The sequence below is a fragment of the Miniopterus natalensis genome, chromosome 1 (assembly GCF_054644295.1).
Source record: "Miniopterus natalensis isolate mMinNat1 chromosome 1, mMinNat1.hap1, whole genome shotgun sequence".
Taxonomy (NCBI): Eukaryota; Metazoa; Chordata; class Mammalia; order Chiroptera; family Miniopteridae; genus Miniopterus; species Miniopterus natalensis.
The window spans coordinates 73,346,170-73,366,844 of NC_142081.1; the positions used below are offsets into that span (position 1 = coordinate 73,346,170).

Genomic DNA, 20,675 nt, shown 5'->3' on the forward strand with positions numbered 1-20,675 from the left:
CACAAAAATTTCATGTCACACTTTAAGATAATTGGGTATGGCCTTTATTGTTGTGAAACCAAGGTAAGGAATCGGGATCATTAAGGAGATATTTGAATGCTATGTCATTTTCTGATTTTCTTGAATACCCATTTACTGCAATGTCTGTTTACCTCGCTTTGCCACTGGGAAAAAAGTCTTTTATTCTTTCACGTACAATGTGTGTGGTGTGTGTGGGGGGGAGGGGAGAGAGCCTTATTCTTAAAAAGTTCTGTAGTTAAACAATGTTTTTTACATATCTATAATTTTAGGAAAAAGAAAACAGGCAAAGTATAGAAAGTCCTGTACCAAGGTTGCTTAATTTTACTTTTGTGGCAGCTTTATCTCTTTTAGAATCTGATAACCTGCTCTGGCTGGTTTGGCGCAGTGGTTGGAGTGTCGGCCCTCAGCGGTCCCGGGTTCAATTCAGCCCCGTACTTTGGTTGCAGGCTCCTCTGGGCCGGGTAGGTGTGTCTCTCTCGCATCAATGTTCCTCTCGCTCGCTCTCTCTTCCACTTTCCCTGAAAAGCAATGGAAAAAATATCCCCTGATGAAGACTGAAAAAAAAAAAAGAGACTTTAGTAACTTTTCTTGCATTTGTCTAACACTTTGAATTTCGCGGTGGTTTCAGACATGCTTACCTGTGCTCCTCATAACATCTCTACGAGGGGACAGGGCTCAGAGCCCGTATTTTTTATTTCTTGCACCAAGACTTAAAGACGGCACACTAGGGAGAGAGACGAGAAGAGAGCCAGCGGTGGGAAAAGACAGGAGAAAGTCACGCAGATGAAAAGAAGAAAGAGGAGCCAAACTAGATGGAGAGCCACCCCACACACCCCACACAAGGGCGCGGAGACAGCCACTGACAGCCGCAGGGCGCGACAGAGGGGCGCACGGGCGGAGGGGCGCACGGGCGGAGGGGCGCACGGGCGGAGGGGCGCACAGAGGAAGGACCTGGGCGTCCGAGAAGGGGGGCTCCCGCAGCCGGCTTGCGGAACGGAGCAGCGGGAGGCGGGAGGCCCGCGGGCTCCAGCGCTGGGGAAATGCGGGGCGCGCGGGGAGCGTGTGAGAGACTGAGGCGGGGCAGCCGCGGGGGCCCGCAACCCGGCCCACCCCGACTCCACTCCAGGGCGGGGCAGGGCTTTAAGGGAGTGGGATTAACTGTCGAGGAGCAGCCGGGACCAAAGACACAGACGGGGAAAGAAAATGCGTAGATCCGCGCTGTTCTGTCAAGCGGCCAGTAGGCCCATTTGGGGTATATTTGGAGATGTAAAATGTGTTAAGTTGATTTCATTTTCGTTTTGTTTTTTCTTCCCAAGGTGACTACTAGTAAAACGTTTAAGATGACATGACGTGGCCCCTCCGCCCCGCGCGGCCCCCTCGGGAGCTCCAGAGGCCGCGTTCCCTGTGGAATGCGCTGCGGAACCCGGGCGGTAGTGACGCCTGAGCAACGCGTTCGCGCCCCGCCCGCCCGCCTCCCCCGACGCCCCCGCCGCCCGCTTCCCCCGCCGCCCGCTTCCCCCGCTTCCCCCGCTTCCCCCGCTTCCCCCGCCGCCCCCGCCGCCCTGCGCCCGGAGCCGCGGCACCATGCCCAGCCAGCCCACGGAGCTGACCTCGGAGCAAAAGAAGGAGCTGTCGGACATCGCCCAGCGCATCGTGGCCCCGGGCAAGGGCATCCTGGCCGCGGATGAGTCCACGGGGAACATCGCCAAGCGGCTGCAGTCCATCGGCGTGGAGAACACCGAGGAGAACCGGCGCCTGTATCGCCAGCTGCTGCTCACGGCCGACGACCGGGTGAACCCCTGCATCGGGGGGGTCATTCTCTTCCACGAGACGTTCTATCAGAAGACGGACGACGGGCGCCCCTTCCCCCAAGTCATCAGGTCCAAGGGCGGCGTGGCGGGCATCAAGGTGGACAAGGGCGTGGTGCCGCTGGCGGGGACGAGCGGCGAGACCACCACCCAGGGGCTGGACGGGCTGTCGGAGTACTGCGCCCAGTGCAAGAAGGACGGCGCCGACTTTGCCAAGTGGCGCTGCGTGCTGAAGGTCGGGAAGCACACGCCCTCGCCCTTCGCCATCGCGGAGAACGCCTCCGTCCTGGCCCGTTACGCCAGCATCTGCCAGCAGAACGGCCTCGTGCCCGTGGTGGAGCCCGAGGTCCTGCCCGACGGGGACCACAACCTGAAGCGCTGCCAGTACGTGACTGAGAAGGTGCTGGCGGCCGTCTTCAAGGCCCTGAGCGACCACCACGTCTACCTGGAAGGCACCTTGCTGAAGCCCAACATGGTCATCCCAGGCCAGGCCTGTGCCCAGAAATATTCCAACGAGGAGATCGCCATGGCGACCGTGACCACGCTGCGCCGCACGGTGCCCCCTGCGGTCCCTGGCATCGCCTTCCTATCCGGAGGTCAGAGCGAGGAGGACGCGTCCGTCAACCTCAACGCCATCAACAAGTGCCCCCTGGTAAAGCCGTGGACCCTGACCTTCTCCTACGGCCGCGCCCTGCAGGCCTCTGCCCTGAAGGCCTGGGGTGGGAAGAAGGAGAACCTGCAGGCTGCCCAGGAGGAGTACATCAAGCGAGCGCAGGCCAACAGCCTCGCCTGCCAGGGGAAGTACACCCGGAGCGGCCAGGCGGGGGCCGCAGCCAGCCAGTCCCTCTTCGTCTCCAACTACGGCTACTAGGCAGAGGCGACTAAGGCGGCCCCGCCCCTCCATGCTCCAGGCCCCTCCCCTCCACACTCCAGGCCCCGCCCCCACGCTCCAGGCCCCGCCCCTCCACACTCCAGGCCCCGCCCCCACGCTCCAGGCCCCGCCCCTCCACGCTCGCTCGGGACAAGACGCCTGGTCCCCGGCTCCAGGCTGCTCCTCCCCAGCCCGCTTGTCTCCCTGTGACGTCAGTGGGTGCGTGGTGGGGTCTGTGTATGCCAAGCACCATGTCCTTTCCATCCCGCTGCCAATAAACAACTATTTAAGGGGGGAGGAAATTACACATGTGCCTCATATTTGTGCCTATTATATTTCTATGGGACAAATTATACCAAAGGTAGGCAAACAATGGCTTGTGGGCAAAAGCCGACCTGCCGCTTGTTTTCGTAAATGATGTCTTATTAGAACCTAGCCATGCTCATTTGTTTAGGTATTGTCTGTGGAGTTGAGTATTTATTTATGAGAAAGACCATATGGTCTGCAAAGCCTAAAATGTTTATTATCTGGCCCTTTACAGAAAAAAAAGTTTACCGGTACTTAGTTTAGACCAAAAAAACCGAAGAAACCATAGTCCGAAAAATCCCAGAAATCAAGTTAGCCTGTTTCTGAACACTACGCAAGCTGTGAGAAAGCAAGTTCTACACTGTTAGAAAGCTTTTCTGAACCTTTTAGAAGTTTGTCAAAGTTAATTTTATATAAAAAGGAGGAACATAAAATCAAGGTCAAATTCATGCAAAATTCTTATACAGAAAAAAGAAAGAGGAACAGAATAATATCCCACAGCAGAAAGATAAGCTCACAAAACAGGATGAAACTAAAATCTCTATTTGAAAGTGAGCTAAAAGATATCAAGAAGATGTTACAATGCTTACAAGAAATCACAAATCTGATTACAAATGTTCAGAAATGTGTGAATGAACTCAGAAAATAGAGGTAAAAGGAAAAAAATTGCCTCTGAAATGAAGACCAAACTAGACCAGCGATGAAATCAACAGTAGCGTACCTTAACAGAAATAGAAGGCAAAAAAGAGGAATGTTAAAAAAAAATTAGAATGAGAGAAAAGGGTTCATGAGAAAGCGACAAATATTGAAAAGAAGCAAAAAATTAAAAGAAGTTTAAGATGTGTCTTGTGCAGTTTGATACTGTTTCAAGCCTGAGCTGAAGGCTTATTAACAAAATGGAAAACAAATATAATTTCTTAAGGTCATCACATTAGTTAAAGACGTGAGATGATATTCCTACCACCCTCTTCCCAAGATGTCAGTTCCCCCTAGAGGCTAATGTAATAGAAATGAGTCTTTTGACATAAGTCAAGATTACGAGGAAGATGAAGTCTTTAAGCATGAAGAGTTACTGTCAACAGGGTAATAGAAAGATAGTTTGTGCAGTGAAAAGCTCTTGTCCTTTAGATAGTATACCAAGGCCGGATTATCATGAGCGTCCCCTTCTCCACCTTCTTCCACCTTCGGAACACTAGCACTCCATTTGTTATTTAGTAGCAGGGCACAGAACAAGGGCCTTGTCCTGCCACAAACAAGACAGAGAGGTGAAACACTGGGCTCGCAGATAGTGGAAGTATTCAACAGGTTCAAGGTGTTATGAGTTAGGGAAAGAGGCAAAAGGAGAGAACAAGAGAACAGCCCTAGAGAATACACTATGGGTTACCCTGGGAATCCAGGATTAGCTACACCACCCTCCATGGATGAGCCACAAGGCTAAATTAAACAGAGTAGAAATTCTACTGTGAACCTCCATTGCTTTATGGAGTCCCTTTCACTTTTTGCCACTTGGATCTGAAATCAAAGGCTGATGTAAACTTCTTTTGGACACTTTGAGTGTGCTTAATTAACTAACAGTGAGAGTACATTCATGTCGTGGATCCTGGCTGAGATGACTAATAATACCCCTATGGTCATTCCGTAGTCTTAGTCATAAAACACTTTGTAATAGAAATAAAATGAAATGTTAGCAGGCCACATCGCTGCCCAAGTTGAGGTCACATTTTGACTGCCTCCTTTGCTGCTAGTTGTGGCCATGTGACTAACTTTTGCTCAGTGAGCTGTGACCAAAAAAACCCCATATTACTTCTTAGTTGTGCCCATAGAAGAAACGTCTTGCTCTCCAATGTCTCTCTCATCCTTGCCACTGACTTGAGCATGGAACAGGTAGGACCTAAGAGGTGACAGAAAAGTAAGATAAATGGTCTTGTGGGGCCATCATACACTGGACTACTTGCTAGGTCAAATTTCTCTATGAGAAAGTAATAAATATTCTCTCTTATATAATCTACTCTCATATTGATCCCTATTGAAGCTACTAAAATATCCTAGCTAATGTACTACTGCTTTTTTTTTTTTTATATGAGTAAGGCCTAGCACATGATCTAGGTCTTAATCATATAAATCACAGAGATTATTGAATGATGGCAGGAGCCAGCTGCACCTGAATCAGTTATGTTGCAGCCGTGAGCCAAATGACATCTCATGGTGGGAGCCAAACTCTTAGCAGGATGGTGCAGAGAAGTAGAATTAGATAAAGCACCAAAGCCAAACATTTATGAGGTCACTCTTAGACATGCTAAAAATTCTCTTTGGAGAGAAAGGCAATGGAGCCAAAACATGGGCTGCTTAGGAAACTGCATAGCATGCCACTGGGAATAACATCATTCAAGAAGGATTTATTATTTCTGTATTTCTAAGTAGAAGCCCCCACTATCCATGTGTTCATCTTTTGTGAAGTGAGGGAAAGAAAGAAGAGCGTTTGATTTGGTATGACCCTAAGCTGAAGGATAAATCCAAAATGGCTCATCTTTTGGTTACTATGTAGCCATTTTATAAAGTAGTGGTTAATAACGTATTTAATCTCATCTGCAAAAGGAGTAGTAATATTACCTACATTATCAAGTTGTTATGTACTAAAGGAGTTAATACATGCAAAGCACTCAAGTCAGTGCCTGTCACGTAGAAAATACTCAGCTAATATTATTATCTCAGATAACACAGTGGAGAGAAAAATCCTCAACCATCCCAAGGGTGATGCCCAAAACTAAAGAATGAAGACTGGATATTGCTACAAATATTGCAGTGTTGGCTGTCCATGAAATGGTTGACCACTAAAAATGATCCATTATTCTGTGATAAATCAGTTAGGTGCCTGTCAATTTATAAACTGCAATTGGAGTTGAGAGAATAGTCCATTATGATGGGAAGGGAACCTGTGAGACCCAAGAAACTAAGCCCCAAGTCAAGGTTTGTTAGAGAGAGGTGAGATAAGGCCAGTAGGATAAGAAGGGAGACTTTAACCAGAAATAACAGTGGGCAGATGAATGTGAAAATTAGTCATAAACCAATAAGTTTTAAGTTAATTAAACCCCGCTAAAAAATCACAAATAAGGATGCAGATTGAGAAAGAGGTAATAAAATGGGGGGGGCATCAGTTCTCTTTGAAAGGCATGAGATATCTCTTAACATTGGTTTAATTTTAATGAAAAGGATTCATCTGGGGGCAGGGGATGGTTCTTATGAGTGGAGTAATATTGATTTAGACACCCAAGTTGTCTTTCTAATTGAAAGTCGTGGAAAGGGAACAGCACCTCCCTTTGAGAGGACTGAAAAGGTTATATTGTAGGGAGTCAGCATGACAAACATGTTTTTCTCTCCTCACCTTCACCTCCTCTCTCTTTCCCAGAGCCTGGTGCCTTCTCAAGCTAGGATCAGAGAAGAGGGCCTTTTAAACTATGTCTCAAATAAATAGTCTTCTGGAGTAATGAAGTACAGGAGATATACTTGTAGGGTATTAAAGTATTAAATGTGAAAGATCTGGCTGTCAACTATTGCAGATTGATTTTATGCTGCCATAATGACCACAACGACCGACTTTCAACTCTTTGTTGATCTCTCCAGCCCCTACCCAGTAGTGGAAACTAACAGCATCTATTGACTGCCTGTCATGGCAAGGCCCACACCCAAGGGACGGCAAGGCAGGTGGGAGTGGCTGGGTGAGCTGGAGGGATAGAGGACACTGCCAACACAAGGGACGCTGGAAGAGGGAGAGAAGGGCAAGGAGAGCACAAGCAAAAGTACAGGGACGCTGAGTTAAATTTACGTAACTGAATTTTGTAGTTTCAAATCATCTTGGTTTTCTCATTCAAAATCTCAATTTTCAATATTTATAAACCTGTTACAATTATAACTAAACGCAAAATTTAGGATAGACCGTGAACAGTAGAGCACAGCATACTGTCCATTCTTGAAATCTAGACACTATATTTTAATGGAACCTAAGAGTTTTAGAGTCAGAAAACATTTTAGAGAAAATTGAAAGAAAATACAGTTCAATTCTCACTCCTCTGGTTCACATTTTACAGACTAATATACAAATAGCCAGAGTGACACAACTTGTATGAAGCTTGATAGCTATGTATTGTAGAATGGTGATGAGGATCCATGTCCCCAAATTACATAACCGTGCCCTTAATTAATTCCAAGATTATGTAAATTTATTCCACAATTGTAAGACTCATATACAGCTTACAGTTCACTAAAACCCAATTATTTATTCACTTTAAACTGTACCATCCATTTGTCAAGTAACTTGTTACTTATTGTCTCTTATGTTTAATTAAATAAAAATATACTTTAAAGTATAAAAAGACATGATTATATCAAGTGCCGAATCTCCTATCTTTACAAAGCTTTAGAAATGCAATTCTAGTGCAATATGTCAAATACTTATTTGTAGTTATATATTTAGCCATAGATTGTACAACATTGTACTTGGTACTATCATGACATCCCTGTGACAGCAAAGGTGTCTCTATCACTATCTGAAATTTTAGAAAAACATCTATGTCTAAAATCTATCTTTACCTATCTACATAACATTTTAAATCTATGTCCTCCAGTTCATATAGCAGGGGCAGGGAACCTTTGTTTTGCCAATGGCCATTTGGATATTTATGATCATTCAAGGGCCATATAAAATGATCAACTTAATTAGCCTGCTATATTTGGTGAAACATTTAATTAACTCACCCCTAATGTGATGGCTGGAACTGCTTTTCTTTGGTGAGGCCTTGGCAGGGCCAGACCAAATTATTTCACAGGCTGTATATGGCCCGAAGGCCAGACATTCCCCAGTCCTGATATAGAACATTAACACATATCAAATATTTAATCCTCATGAATCCTTGTATTACTAACCTTTTTCCATGCTAGAATACCTTATTGTTGATAACTGTGAACTAAACTACTACTTCTGATACAAGCTAAATTCTCTTAGGCTTTTAAAAAAATTAAGTGTTATTATAAAATCTGTAAGATATATAATAATAAATGAAATAATAATATAATAAAAACCTATGTAGCCCCATCCATCTGTATTGTCTCAAAATATTGCTGTATTTGCATCATGTATTTTTCTCTTTGTCTACATAACTTATAGATCTATTTTAAATGCTTCGTATATACTTTTCCAATCAAATTCTCTCCTATTCCTCTCCAAAAGTAAGCACTTTCCCAGATTTGATGTTTATCATTCACAGGCATATTTTAATATGTTTAGACTCAATAATTCCAAAGCATAAGTCACATAGTGCATGTTTTTAAAATGTGCATGATATCATACTTTACATACTATTCTTCAGGCTTTATATTCTTAAAATTTATCTAGGTTGATATATGCAACACAAATTCTACTTTATCTAATTAAGATTTTGCTTTTTGACATGACATCAAAAGCACAAGCAACAAAAGAACAAGTGGGACATTAAACTAAAAAGGTTATGCATAGCAAAAGAAACAATTAACAAAAAGAAAAGGCAACCTACAGAATGGAGAAAATATTTGCAAATCATGTATTTGATATGAGATTAATATGCAAAATATGTAAGATACTCCCATAAATCAACAGCAAAAAAATGATACAGAAAACAGTATAGAGGTTCCTCAAAAAATTAGAAACACATGTGATTCAGCAATCCCACTTCTGGGTCTATATCTGAAGGAGATATATATCAAGGAGATATCTGCATTCCCATGTACGTTGCAGTATTATTCACAATAGTAAAACAAAAAAGGACCTAAGTGTTCATCAATGTGTGAATGGATAAATAAAATGTTTATATATATATATATATATATATATATATATATATATATATGAATATTATTCAACCCTAAAAAAGAAGTAAATCCTGACAATTTGCAACATGGATGAAACTTGAGGGCATTATGCTAAGTGAAGTCAGACAGAGAAAGACAAATACTGCATGATCTCAACTTTATGTGAACACTTACAAAGCTGAACTCAGAGAAACAGAAAGTTTGTCAGAGGCTGGGGGTAGGGGAAATGGGGAGATGTTGGTCAAAGAGTATATACTTTCAGTTATAAAATGAATAATTTTGGGGGATCTAATGTAAGGTACGGCAACTATAGTTAACAACACCATCCTGTATACATGAAAGTAGCTAACAGTAGATTTTAAATGTTCTCACCACAAAATTTGCAATTATATGAGATGATGGATATGTTAAGTAACATTATTGTAATCATTTTTCAATACACATGTATTAAATCATTACATCGCACATGTTATACTTACTTATTGTTATATGTGTGTCAATTATATATCAAGAAGCTAGAAAAAAATTGAGACTTTTTTCATGTTATTACATACAGCACAAGTTCATTCATTTTACTTGCTCCATAACATTCTATTGAGCAAATTTATTTATTTATCTATTTATTATGTATTTATTATGTATTTATTTAAATGGACATTTAGATGTTGAGAATTTTCACAATCGAAAACAATGTTACAAATGACTACTCTATGATTTCTGGTATAACTCTGCAGTGTTTCTCTATATTATTTATACATACAGATTTGAATTTTCTGGGTCATAGGGCAAAGGCAAATTTAATTTCTCTAGAAATGACCAAATTGCTCTCTCATTTGGTTCTACCAAATAACACTCAATTCTTTTATTCTTTTTTATACCATGATTCAGACCATGGTATGATTTATATCATAATTCAAAGAAGTATATAATACCATTTTAACACTAGATGACACTATATGAACTAACTTATATGCCTTACAAATTAATGCTTGCCTCTTATCTAACATAGGACAGGGACAGGGACAACAGATTAAGACAAGTCTTAGAATTTACAAAATATTGGGTTCGAGATTTTTCCGGGTACTCTTGGAGAAGCAGTAAAACCAAACTTCTTCAGTGCCACATTTATATTATTTTTATGACTCCTTGTCTTTCAGTAGTTTTGTATGCTTTTTGCATGATAGAAGACATTTCAAAACTGGGATATTAAGTATAGAAATGTACTTGACATGCAACTCTACATAAAGCATCTATGTATTAAAGTCAAGCAATTTTTAATAAAAATACTCATCAATCATTAAAACATAATTGCATTTAGTGTACTTAATATCCAGCTCTGTAAGCAAAAGCAAAGCTACTGAAAATCTTATCTTTATATATAAAACATAATTGTGATTTTTTTTTCTGCCATGTTTCTCTCTTTTGAATGATATGTTTTTCAAAATGAGTACTTGAGAAATAAAGATGTAGACCACATAGGCACTTCTTTCTGCTTAGAAAAAACACAGTTTGGAAATGAGAAGGCATAAACCAAAATAAGAAGTTTTCGCAAGTGCTCTGAATAAAGCATAAGATGCTTCAGCGTGCATATGCTGCAAAATGCTATCACATTAACTCAATATTCTAGACAAGTTTCATCCCAAACAATTTTTTCTACCTTATCTCGCTAACTGCTCAAAGACCTATATGCATAAAATTATTCTCTATATGTTATTCATTCTATTCCGATACCATTCTTCAAATATCTTGAAATGATTATAATAGCGAATTGCTGAATTTTAAAAGCTAAATCAACGATAGGTTAAGCAGTTTATGTCATTATCTTAGAGACTTCAGACATTGTTGTATAACTCAGATGTTTAGGACATAGTAGTATTGCTTGTTATTTTGTTAAATTGAATTTATTAGGGTGACATTGGTTCACAAAACCAGACAGGTTTCAAGTGTACAAATCAATAAAACATCAGCACATTGCATCTTGAGCCCACTGCCCCAAGCAAAGCCTTTTTCCACCCCCCTTTGTTTCCCCCTTTGCCTACATTTGGTGATCACCACACTGTGTCTATGTGTTATTTATATACATTTTTTTTGTTTTGTTTTTTGCTAATCCTTTCACCTTTTTTCATCCAGTCTTCCAACACCCCTCCCTCTGACAGCTGTCAGTCTGTTCTGTGCATCCATGCCTTTGCTTCTATTTTGTTCTTCAATTTATTTTGTTCATTAGATTCCACATATAAGTGAGATCTTATAGTATTTGTCTTTCTCTGACTGGCTTATTTCATTTAGCATAATAATCTCCAGGTCTTTTTTTCCATTTAATATAATTGTGCATTCAATAAAGCACATCATCTGTTATTTTTATCTATGCAATGCATTACTTTAAATGCTTCTGCCCTTCTGTTTTGCTAAAAACAATTGTTTTTAACTAGCAACAAAAATGAAGTTATTGAGTCTATTGCCACCTAACTATTATCCATGAAATTGGCTACTATTCTCTATTCTTTTGTTTTATTATCAAACCACAAATAAAAGACTGATCTTGCCCTTACCTTCATTTATAACACAGGAGCTATTTTCCCCATGCCGGGTGTGCAGAATTATTGCAACAATCTTAAATAACATTCTAACAAGAAAAAACATTAAATGCTTTTTAAAAATTGAAAGATTAAAGATTCAATGACTTGTTATAAAGGAATGTACTTAAAAAATAAAAAATTTCCAAACTGGCAATGTGTATGCAAGGGACACAAAGGGGGTGCATAGTATCCTGGAATGGTTTTCATAGCAATAGTTTGTGGAGTGAATAAAATTTTTACCTTTCATTTCTTTGGATTAAATAATGTTAGTATAAGCGTATCAAAATTTGAATATTTTCTTAAGATTTTAATTTTTTCTATGTTTTTCTTAATCCTGCATGATACTAGATTATTTCAATTACAATACAAAAAAGAAAAAAAAAAAAATTCAATAATACCTTGAGTTAAAATCCTCACAATAAAAGTTGAAAGTAAATGGAGAACTTATCTCTTTAACTCAGACATCTTTAGTTATCAATATTTTTAACTTTTGGCATTGAATGTGAAATTAAACACACATGTTGTAAGGAGCTAACTTACAGGACAAGCAAATAACTAAAAATTACAATTAAAAATATTTTTTTGCAAAGATTATTCCAACATTTATTTAATACAGGGCAGTTTATCAATTATTTATAATTTTAGAAGTCTTAAATAATATTTTAGAGAACCTAGAGTACTAGCCCTAGTTATGTCACTTACAGTGTATTTTAGGAAAATAATTTAGTGTCTCTATTTTAAAATGTATAAATATTAACAAATGTAGACTATAACAACAGATTTGAAAATTCATAAAGGGTCTTTGGCACAGTCATAATTAGAAAGTAGGAGAAGGAGAGATGCCTAACTAGGTGAAATAGCAGGAAGACACGACCCAATGATAGCTCCTAATTTCACAGCATATACATACACTAGCCTTCTAATCTTGACCTTCAGACCATTTTGCCAGGCTCCAGGCTTCCCTTTTAAGTCTTCAAATAATATCAACATAAATTGAAAGGTATTTTTAACAAATCAGATCTGTTTTGAGCTCATGTGAGAAAAACATATTTCTATAGAGAGGGGTGGGCAAAAGTAGGTTTACAGTTGTTTATATGGTAAATCATACCATAATTTATAAATAAAAATACAAGAATAAACTGTTTTGTATACTCACAACTATAAACCTACTTTTGCCCACCCCTCTATATAAAACACTTTTTTGTGGACATAAAAGCAGATAATGGTAATAAAATTTCATTTTCTTTTTAAAAAATTTACCTTTATTGTTGAAAGTATTACAGATGTCCCCTTTTGCCCCCAATATTGCCCTCCACCCTGCATCACCCCCAGGCCTTCTCCACACTATTGTCTGTGTCCATGAGTTATGCATATATGTATGTAAGTTCTTTGATTAATCTCTCCCCACCTACACCCCATTTTCTATAATGCCAAATATGGTGATAGAAACACATTCTCAAATGGTCATATGACATAGCTTTCACTCTTTTTCTATCATCCTAAATTTATTCTCTAGTTTTGTAGTCTTCACACAAATTTATGCAACTAACTATTGCTGTGATGATGGTACCATTTAGTTTGGCCAACATGGGATACTACACAATCTAAGTCTTCACCACCGTTGTCTCCTTTCTCCCTCAAAGGAATGGTCCAAATGACACGCTCCCACTTCTTTCTTTACAGTTGACTCTTAAATTCAATTTATTCACTTTATAAAGCCTTTTTTTTAATCATATGAGCACATATATCTTTGTAAATATCTTATTTCTTCCCTCTTTTATCCCACAGGTCTTTCATACTTACCTAAAAAAATATGTCTTTCCCTTTTTAGCCTTTACTTCTTTTTCTTTTCCTTGGCCAAAACAAATCTAATCTAGTCTAATGATGCATAAGGTTTCCAGTGTCAACGAAATAGAAATCTGGACTATTCCAAGATGGTGGCAGACTGAGTGGAAGCTACATGGACACTGTCCCAGGACCAAACTAAAATTACAGCTAAAATATAGAAAAAACATCCTGAATAATCAACTGCCACTGAAAACTAGCTGAAGAACACCCTCAGACCAAGAACAAAAAGTTGAGACCACATAGAGACCATTAGGAAGTGTGGGAGCTCTAGAGGTCTGACCAGGATCCCACAGGAAGAAGCTAAAGGTCTAGAGGGATATCTCAGTTGTGGGAAGTTTCCATTGAGAACTCAGAATCCAAACTCCAAGCTAGGCTCCCCAGCCCAGAGCACCAGAACTGAGAAAGGTGCCCACATAACATCTGGCTGTGAAAAGAAGCAGGGTTTCTGTCTGCCAGGGAGAGATGGCTGGAAATGCAGGCACCCTCTTAAAGAACCAACACACAAAGTTTCATGTGAAGCCATTCACCTTGATCTCCAGCAGAGGGAGGACAGAGTGAGCTAGAGCTGTGTAAGGAGAATCCAGAGGTGCTGGCTTGGGGGATAGAACTCAGAGTGCAGCCATCTATATTCCTGTGCTGTGTCATTGTCCCATACTGCAGAAGACGTCTTCCTTTCACAGACATTTACCATCCAAGGAGCTTTTGCCTGAAGAGGAAAAAATTACCCCATCTTATTGAAAGAGTTTTCCCCATCTTGGGGAGTTTCTACAGCCTGAGGCTTATTAAGAGACTGAATAACAATCAGCCTGTGGGTGCTTTGAGTCTTTACCTGATTTGCTTCTGGACCCAGGGCTTGGAAAAGCAGACTTGGTGCACATCTTGGTCCTGTACAAACATACCCAACCCCCTCAGAGTGAACAAGCTGTGGAGAGTGGAAAGTTTCCAACAAGGTACTCGAGGCTAATCACAAACAGCATCTGACATTGGTCTGCACCAGAGACCATCCAAAAGACTGGGAGCCCTAGCAGATCTAACTAATACATAGAAACAAATCCAAACATTCAGCCAAAATGGGGAGACAAAAATAAAAAAATTAAAAAAAAATACCAAGCCCCAAATGAAAGAACATAAAAATTCTTCAGAAGATGAGCTAAATGAAATGGAGATAAGCAATCTATCAGATATAGAGTTCAGAATACTAATCATAAGGATGCTCAACAACATGAGAAAAGAAATGGAAACTAAGAAGGAAATTAAGAATGACACAGTAGAAATTAAAAAAAAAAAAAAAAACAATGAAAAGAATAAACAGCAGATTAGAGGAAGCTGAGGAATTGATCAGCTAATTAGAAGACAGTAGGAAAAAAATCACAAAAAGGAAAAACAATGAAAAAACAAGAGAACAGTCTAAGGGAGCTCTGGGACAACAGGAACATAAAAATATTCACATCATAGGAGTACCAGAAGATGTAGAAAGTAAGCAAGGGTTAGAGAACCTGTTGGAAGAAATAATGGCAGAAAACTTCCCTAACTTGGTCAAGTAAATAGTCACACAAGTACAGAAGGCACAGAGAGTCCCAAGCAGGAAGAATCCAAAAAGATCCATGTCCAGACACATCATAATAAAATGCCAACAAAAAAAGAGAATCTTAAAGTCATCAAGAGAAAAGCAATCTGTTACCTACAAAGGAGCTCCCATAAGGCTGTCAGCTGATTTCTCAATATAAACTCTACAGGTCAGGAGGGAATGCTACAAAGTATTCAAGGTAATGCAGAACAAGGATCTGAAACCAAGACTACTCTATCCAGGAAGGCTATAATTCAAAATAGATGGTGAAATAAAGAGCTTTCCAGACAAAAAAAAAAGAAAAAAGAAAAAAGGCTAAAGGAGTTTATCACCAGCAAACCAGCATTGCAAGAAATGGTAAAGGGACTGCTGTAATTAGAAGTTGAAATAGAATGAGAAACATAGGCATAAAGAAATAAAATGGCAATAGACAAGTGCCTGCCAATAATAACCTTAAATATAAATGGATTAAATGTTCCAATCAAAAGACATAGGGTATCTGAATGGATAAGAAAACAAGACCCAAATATATGCTGTCTACAAGCAACCCACTTCAAAACAGAAGACTCACACAGGCTGAAAATAAAATCTGGAGGACTTTAAAGGAGAGATAGACATCAATACAGTCATAGTTGTGGACTTTAACCTCTCACTGACTTTACTGGATAGGTCTTCCAGACAAAAAGTCAACAAGGAAACAGTGACTCTAAATGACACACTAGATCAGATGGATTTAATTGACATTTACAGAGCATTTCACTCCAAAGCTGCAGAATAGGCATTCTCCTCAAGTGCACATGGGACATTCTCAAAGACAGACCATTTGTTAGGACACAAAACAAGTCTCTACAAGTTCAAGAAGATTGAAATCATATCAAGCATCTTCTCAGACATTTACACCATGGAATATTATGCAGTTGTAAAAGAGAAGGATCACTTACACTATGAGACAGCATGGTGGGACCTGGAGAAATAAGCCAGTCAGAGAAAGACAAGTATCACATGATCTTACTCATATGTGGAATCTAATGAACAAAATAAACTGATGAACAAAATAGATCCAGAGACATAGAAGCATGGAACAGACTGACGAATCTCAGAGGGAAGGTGGGGGTGGATGGGGAGAGATTAACCTAACAACTTACATGCATATACCCATAACTGGTGAACACAGACAATAGTGTGGTGAAGGCCTGTGGGGAGGGGTACAGGGTGGAAGAGATCAATGGGGGGGGGTAAAGGGAGACATTTGTAATACTTTCAACAATAAAAATATTCTTTTTAAAAAAGAAAGAAATAGAAATCTGATGTTTTCCCCTAAAATTAGATAAAATAGAGAACTGATATCATTGGTTTCTGTAAACTTGAATATACCCAGAAGTTTCTTCCACATGCTTCAGGCACCTTTTTTCTTGCTTGCAGAATTCATTCTCCTTTCTGTCACTCAGGAACATTTCCTGAGCACTAGGCACTCACACTGTGCTACTCAATGGAAATGTGATAATAAGTAAGGTACAGGCCCTGACCAAAAGATAGAAAAACAAATACATTATTCAATCTGGTTTATTTAATAACATTTATTGTAACAATGCTGTTTAATTCCTTTTCCGGGCAAATAAAGTTTATTCAAGTTATATCATGGGCTAAATAGATAGTGTGATAACAAACAACTGTTCACATGAAAATAAAAACTATTTTTATAGCATTGTTTTCATAATAAAATAGTCTGAATTCCAACCTACTGCTTACAAACATAGTTTTGGAACACAACACATTTATATGTAGCCTGATTTTTATATTATTTTGAACTTTAAATTGCACCTTTTCTCAAGACTCGAAATATCTCCATGTGTAGTACCACTGGGTCTTGTTTGTTTATACTTTGCCTTCTTTCACAGATAATTTGAAACAATTTACATATATAACAAAATGATAATGAATATAAATAAAGTAAAGAGGTAGAACTATGAAAAATGCAAATGTAAGCAGAAATCCAAGCCTGGAATGAGGCAGGGGCAGGGCTAGGTTGCCACCAGCACACATGTCTAGACCATGACTGCTAGCTGAGTTGCCATGTTGACCATGAGACAATACTGAACATTTGCACTAAAGACTCTTCACCGGATAGGTCTTCCAGACAAAAAATCAACAAGGAAACAGTGACAGTAAATGACACACTAGTTCAGATGGATTTAATCCACATTTATAGAACATTCTACCCCAAAACTGCAGAATATACATTGTTCTCAAGTGCACATGGGACATTCTCAAAGATAGACCACATGTTAGGACACAAAACAAGTCTCTATAAGTTCAAGAATATTGAAATCATATCAAGCATCTTCTCCAATCACAATGGCATGAAACTAGGAATCAACTACAATACAAACACTAAAAGACATTTAAACACATGGAGACTGAAAAACATGTTTTTAAATAATGAATGGGTTACCAAAGAGATTAAGAAAGAAATAAAAAACTTCCTGGAAATAAATGAAAATGAACACACAACAACTCCAAATCTATGGGACACAATGAAAGCAGTCCTGAGAGGGAAGTTTATAGCACTACAAGCCTACCTCAAAAAAAGAGAAAAACTTCTAATAGACTCTGTAACCCTACAACTCAAAAACTTAGAAAGGGAACAACAAGAAAAGCCCAGAGTAAGTAGAAGGAAAGAAATAATAAAGATTAGAGCAGAAATAAATGATATAGAGACTAAAAAAAAAATATAGAAGATCAATGAAACTAAGAGATGGTTCTTTGAAAAGATAAATAAGATTGATGAACTTTTAGCCAGACTCATCAAAAAACAAAGAGAAAGGACCCAAATAAACAAAATCAGAGATGAAAGAGGTGAAGTAACAACTGACCCAACAGAAATATAAAGGATTGTAAGAAAATACCATGAACAACTATATGCCACCAAGCTGGACAACCTGGATGAAATAGATGAATTCCTAGAAAAATATAACCTTTCAAAACTCAATCAGGAAGAGTCCAAAAGTCTAAATAGGCCAATAACTGCTGATGAAGTTGAAGCAGTAATCAAAGGCCTCCCAGCACACAAAAGCCTTGGCCCAGATGGTTTTACAGGGGAGTTTTACCAAACATTCAAAGAAGAATTAACACCTACCCTCAAACTATTTCAAAAAATCCAAGAGGAAGGAACATTTCCAAACTCTTTTTACGAGGCCAGAATTAGCCTAATTCCAAAACCAAATAAAGACACTACAAAGAAAGAGAATTACAGGCCAATATCCCTGATGAACATAGATGCTAAAATCCTCAATAAAATATTAGCAAATAAGATCCAGCAGTACAGTAAAAAGATTATACACAATGACCACGTGGGAGTTATTCCAGGGATGTAAGGCTGGAATATTTGCAAATCAATAAACATGATACATCACATAAACAAACTGAAAGATAACAATCACATGATCATATCAATATATGCAGAAAAGGCATTTGATAAAATCCAACACCGATTTTTGATAAAAACTCTCAGCAAAGTGAGAATAGAGGGATCACACCTCAACATAATAAAGGCCATATATGACAAACCTACAGCCAACATCATACTCAATGGGCAAAAACTAAAACCATTTCCTCTAAGAACAAGAACAAGATAGGGGTGTCTACTTTCACCACTCTTATTCAACATAGTGCTGGAAGTCCTAGCCACAGTGATTAGACAAGAAGAAAACATAAAGGACATCCAAATTGCAAAGGAGGAAACAAAACAGTCATTATTTGCAGATGACATGATATTGTACATAGAGAACCCTAAAGAGTCCTCCAGAAAATTGCTAGATTTAATAAATGAATTCAGCAAGGTAGCAGGATATAAAATTAACACCCAGAAATCAATGGCATTTTTATACGCAAATAATGAACTCTCAGAAACAGAAACTAAAAAAACAATTTCATTTACCATTGCAACTAAAAAAATGAGATACCTAGAAATAAACTTAACCAAAGATATAAAAGACCTTTACTCAGAAAACTACAGGACACTGAAAAAAGAAATAGAGGAAGATATAAACAAGTGGAAAAATATACCATGTTCTTGGATTGGAAGAATTAATATCATTAAAATGTCCATATTACCCAAAGCAATCTATAAATTCAATGCAATCCCTATTAAAATACCAACAGCATATTTCACAGATCTAGAAAAAACACTTCAAAAATTCATCTGGAATCAAAAAACACCCCGAATAGCCACGGCAATCTTGAGAAAGAAGAACAAAGTTGGAGGGATCACAATACCAGATATCAAGTTATACTACAAAGCCACTGTAATCAAAACAGCCTGGTACTGGCGCAAGAACAGACATATTGATCAGTGGAACAGAACAGAGACCCCAGAAATTGACCCACGCCATTATGGTCAATTAATATTTGACAATGGAGGCAAGAACATACAGTGGAGTAAGGACAGTCTTTTCAATAAATGGTGTTGGAAAAACTGAACAGGTACATGCAAAAAAATGAAACCAACTTACACCATACACAAAATGGATAAAAGACTTAAATGTAAAGTATGAAACCATAAAAACCTAGAGGAAACATAGGTAGTAAAATCTCAGACATCTCTCATAGCAATATGTTTGCTGATGCATCTCCTAGGGGAAGAGAAACTAAGGAGAAAATAAACAGATGGGACTGCGTCAAAATAAAAAGCTTCTGCACAGCAAAGGAAGCCATCAACAAAACAAAAAGGGAGCCCACTGTATGGGAGAACATATTTGCCAATGACACATCTGATAAAGGGTTAATGTCCAAAATATATAAGGAACTTATACAACTTAACGAAAGGAAGACAAACAATCCAATTAAAAAATTAGGCAATGGACCTAAATAGACCCTTCTCCAAGAGGACATACAGATGGCTAAGAGACATATGAAAAAATGCTCAACGTCACTAATCATCAGAGAGATGCAGATTAAAACCACAACGAGGTATCACTTCACACCTGTCAGAATGGTTCCATCAACAAGTCAGCGAATTACAAGTGTTGGTGAGGTTGTGGAGAAAGGGGAACCCTAGTACACTGCTGGTGGGAATGCAGACTGGTGCAGCCACTACGGAAAGCAGTATGGAGGTTCCTCAAAAGATTAAAAATTGACCTGCCATTTGACCCAGTGATCTCACTTCTAGGAATATATCTTAAGGAACCCCAAACACCAGTCACAAAGAACTTATGCACCCCTATGTTCATAGAAGTGCAATTCACAATAGCTAAGACTTGGAAACAGCCCAAGTGCCCATCAGTAGGTGAGTGGGTAAAAAGCTGTGGAACATTTACACCATGGAGTACTATGCAGCTGTGAAGAGGAAGGACCTTTTGGCCTTTGGCACAGCATGGAGGGAACTAGAGAATACTATGCTAAGTGAAATGAGCCAGTCAGAGAAGGACATGTACCACATGATCTCACTTATATGTGTAATATAATAAACAAAATAAACTGATGAGCAAAGTAGATCCAGAGACACAGAAGCTTGGAACAAACTGAGGGATCTCAGAGGGAAGGTGAGGAAGGGGGAGTGGGTGGGGAGAGATTAATCAGGGAACTTGTGCGTTTATGGGCATGGCCCATGGACATGGACATTGGTGCGGGGAGGGCCTGGGGGTGGGATGGATGTGGGGTAGAGGGGATCAGTGGAGTGGAGTGATCAGTAGGGTTAAAAGGGAGACATCTGTTAAAATTTATTTATAAAAAATAAAATAAAATAAAATAATAAAAAAAGACTCTCCTTTGGAGGTTCTTCTGAGTCACCGCTGGAGAGTGAACCTATTGGCTTTGGAAGCTTCATGGGTAGAAGGTTG

General features: G+C 39.2%; 1 pseudogene; it reads left to right on the forward strand.

Annotated features, from left to right (window-relative positions):
• The first annotated feature begins 1,605 nt into the window (after positions 1-1,605).
• LOC107534391 (fructose-bisphosphate aldolase A pseudogene) lies at positions 1,606-2,700 on the forward strand (annotated as a pseudogene).
• The last annotated feature ends 17,975 nt before the right edge of the window (positions 2,701-20,675 follow it).